Here is a 4,384-nt window from a genome sequence, read left to right as displayed (position 1 = left end):
GGCCCTGACAATCTTCACCCCAGGGTACTCAAGGAGCTGGCGAGCATCATAGCCCAGCTATGTTGGCTAGCACTATGGAAGAAAGAGACTTGGGGGTCATCATTGACCACAAGATGAACATGAGCCTGCAATGCGATGCGGCGGCTAGTAAAGCGACCAAAACGCTGGCTTGTATCCATAGATGCTTCTCAAGCAAATCCCGGGACGTCATTCTCCCCCTGTACTCGGCCTTAGTGAGGCCGCAGCTGGAGTACTGTGTCCAGTTTTGGGCTCCACAATTCAAAAAGGATGTGGAGAAGCTTGAGAGAGTCCAGAGAAGAGCCACGTGCATGATCAGAGGTCAGGGAAGCAGACCCTACGATGACAGGCTGAGAGCCCTGGGGCTCTTTAGCCTGGAAAAGCGCAGGCTCAGGGGTGATCTGATGGCCACCTACAAGTTTATCAGGGGTGACCACCAGCATCTGGGGGAACGTTTGTTCACCAGAGCGCCCCAAGGGATGACGAGGTCGAATGGTCACAAACTACTTCAAGATCGTTTCAGGCTGGACATAAGGAAGAACTTCTTTACTGTCCGAGCCCCCAAGGTCTGGAACAGCCTGCTGCCGGAGGTGGTTCAAGCGCCTTCATTGAACACCTTCAAGATGAAACTGGATGCTTATCTTGCTGGGATCCTATGACCCCAGCTGACTTCCTGCCCTTTGGGCGGGGGGCTGGACTCGATGATCTTCCGAGGTCCCTTCCAGCCCTGATGTCTATGAAATCTATGAAATTTATATATTACAGCACTTACTTCCTTGTAGAGAGGCTGCAGAGTGGAGGTGGGGGATCATTCAGGGAGGGAGGAGTCTGAGCCTCCTTTTATCTACTTAGCTTATCTGCATATCTCCTTATTCCTCACAGCACCCTTGAACAGAGATGGAGGCTGTGGCAGAATGCCACCTCTGTCTCTCCCCAAAAACTCTTCTATTTGACAATTTGGTTAACATGGTCACTGCAAAGGGCAGACTCCTCTGCCCCATCACTTTGGGTGACCCTGAGTTATGACCTGAGCTGGATAATTCCTGAGGGAGGGGGGAAACCTGTTCCTTCTGCCTACGTGACTGGCATCACACACCTGGATGAGGGGCTTACGCTCCCTATTGTTCTAAGCAATGCCAACCTGACTGGGAGGGGGCTAGAGACTGCCAATCTACCTGGCAACCAGTGATGCATTTCAAATTGGTTGGCTCACAGCCAACAGGTGCTGGCCTCCACTGAACCAGGTAAATGAGGTCATAAGGTCTATATAATTTAAGGATTGCCCAGGAGGAGGAGCAGTAGCCATGATGAAAACTCAGAGAGAGAAGCTGGACCATCTGAAACATGCTCTCTCTTGAAACTTATGATCAGTGAACTGCCTGCCTCCAGAGGGAATCTCCACCTGCCTCTGGATGATACTCGTGAGTAAGCTACCCAAGATCCAACTAGATATATAGCTTTCAGTAACTTAGATGCGTGATCAAAGGCTACGCAGCCACCCTGTTTGCTCTATGGGATTTCTCCGATATTCCTCTACCCTGTACCCTATTCCAAACTTACTCCTCATAACCAATAAAGTTCTCCTTTGTACCTAGCATGGGAGACTTATAAGGAGTGGGTCTAGATTATGCTTTGGGGTCCCCTTGGTTAGGCTGACTAAGGGAGACCATTATTTGTGCTTCAGACTGAGGGAAGCACCCCAAGCTCTTGAAATGGGTCGAGTACCCTCAAGGGCTACTAGGCCTGTGTTTCCCAGTGGGTACAGAGCCAGGATCACTCCAGACCCTGGGTGGTGGCGGTGTTACCCCCAGGCTAGCGGGTGTGCTCCAGGAAGGGGGTCAGCCAGACATGAGGCGCCCCCAGGGAGGCAGTCGGAGCCTGGAAGGTGGTTGGGCGCAGTGAGGTGTGTGGCTTGGTGCAGGAGCACCCTCTACTGCCCTGTCACAGAGGCACCACAGGGTGCCTTGGCACCCTGGTTGAAAATCACTGCCCTAGATTGTGAATTGAAAAATACCGGTATTATACTTATTCCAGAATAACTCCCCAGGTGGAAGCTCTTATTAGAATAAAAACATTTTTTTTCAGTTTTGCTGAATCTAGTTTGGATGTAGATTTCTCAAAAGCAATCACTCAGGAAGAAGGGCCATAGGATCTCCAAGGTCCAACTACCAAATAGTAATTAAACCAGCAAATAAATGAGGGGCTATAGTTATCCTTAACTATGAAGACTACCTAAAAGAAGCCAATAGACAACTCTTTGACATTACCTAGTATAAAAAAAATAGAGGAAGATCCTACTCCCCTTTGACACAGAACTATCAATCACCCTAAACACACCAAGAAAGCTGTAATATACAGCCAAGCTCTCCAATACCACCAAATTTGCACTGATCGCCACAGCTAAGCTCTCCAATACCACCAAATTTGCACTGATCACTACCTCACAAATCTCAAAAGGGCCTTCAGCCAACCAGAACACTCCTCCAGAGAGATACATCGTGCTTTTGAAGGAGCCACCCGGATACCATGTGAAGATTTGCTGCAGTACAAAAAGAAAATCCCCACAAATTGCACACCATTAGTTATGACATATCACCCTTCCCTGGAACCTACATGGAAAATCCTCAAACAACTGCAACCCATACTAGAAGAAGACCCCTCTCTTAAAAAGATCTTTCCAGAACCACCCATCCTAGCCTTCAAACAAGCACCGACCCTTGCTAACCTCATCACGAAAAGCAAACTCCCTATGACCCAAACCATACCAAATGGATGCAGAACATGCCAGGACAAGAAATGCAAAACCTGCCAACACATCTCCACCACCTCCACTATAACTACACCCCACAACAGAACCATCACCTTTCCTAGGGCTCTGGTTCATAAGAAGTGGTTTTAGACTGTAGTAAGCATTACAGTGCATCTGCTCAGAAAACTTCATAACTCATAATAATGCTTACTTACTACAATATAAATAAAACATGCTAAGTGTAACAAGGCCTCAGTCTTACAGAGAAAATTTGTTCCTGGCACTGAAAGGAAGGGATCTCTAGACTCTGACCTCCCTGATGCACCAATCAGCCAAAGGTTGATTGAGGTTTCCACTAATGTTCTCCACGGGGATGGAGCAGGAAGACTGATACAAGGAGAGGTCCAGCTATGTCACCAGATTCCCAACCAGGTGACCAAACATGAGATATATTGAGAGGAAGAGAAAAGTAGAAGCCAGACAGTATTTTATTACTTTAGCTAAAAAATCTCTTTAGGAATAGGGGGTCATGTCCAAATAATTCCCACTTTACAGACTCCTCATAGAAAAGATTTGAACAAATACAGAGAAAGCTGCTAGAAACTCCATCTTCTAAACCTACCCATGAATTGGAGCACTGGGGCACATGTTATTCAGTGACCACAGGATGGGGCCTGGATATCAAACAGGATGCAGCTCAGGTCAGATGTTTTGTATATAGCCAGGGCCTAAAGACAGTAAAGACAGAGGGTTTATTTAAGATAAATCCCCAACCTCCACACTAGGAGCTACTGCAAATGCTGCAGAGTAGGTAGTAATGAGAACACACAGATTCAACCTGGGAGCAAACATGACCTATGAAAGTCCTTCCAATTTTGGACTAGCTTCACTACACAAGGCATCAACCAGTGTGTGGGGAATTACAAGCTGGAAAGGAGGGAGACAGTCACCATTTCTCCCCCAATATACTTTAGAACAGGGGTGGGCAAAATGCGGTCCATGGGCGGATGCAGCCCACCAGGCCATTCTATCTAGCCCATGGAGCCCCTAAAAAATTTAGAAAATTAATATTTATCTGCCCCGGCTGCCTGTCATGCGGCCCTTGATGGCTTGCCAAAACTCAGTAAGCAGCCCTCCGCCCGAAATAATTGCCCGCCCCTGCTTTAGAATCAGCCCTTTTGCTTAAACTGAAATGCAATGACCAGCCTCACAGTCATAAATTACAGTTATGAAGCTACAAGGACAAATAAAGGGGTAACTGGATGGAAGCACCTAAAGTAAAAATATTTCTGACACATGACACAACACTACGGTTCCAAACACTATAGGGGCAGATCCAGAGGGGGTGTGGTGGCTTTCAGACCAAGCCACGGAAGCAGCAGGTAGGGACTTTGAAGCAGGTATGTATCTACCTCTTTTGCTACTTTTAAGCAGGTATGTATCCACCTCTTTTGGTACCCCATTACTTCCCCTCCATGCTCAGTGGGACCTCCCCCCAACTCCCCTCCGATTCCCCACCTGCCACTGCCCGTACTCCTGCCTTTAGCTACCCCTGGGGACAAGGACACTGGATTCTTCCTTCCTGCCAGGTGTTCTTCACCAGTCTGAGAGCAGGCT

The sequence above is a fragment of the Alligator sinensis genome, unplaced genomic scaffold (genome assembly GCF_000455745.1).
Source record: "Alligator sinensis unplaced genomic scaffold, ASM45574v1 scaffold548_1, whole genome shotgun sequence".
Lineage (NCBI taxonomy): Eukaryota > Metazoa > Chordata > Crocodylia > Alligatoridae > Alligator > Alligator sinensis.
This window is presented reverse-complemented; position numbering follows the sequence as displayed.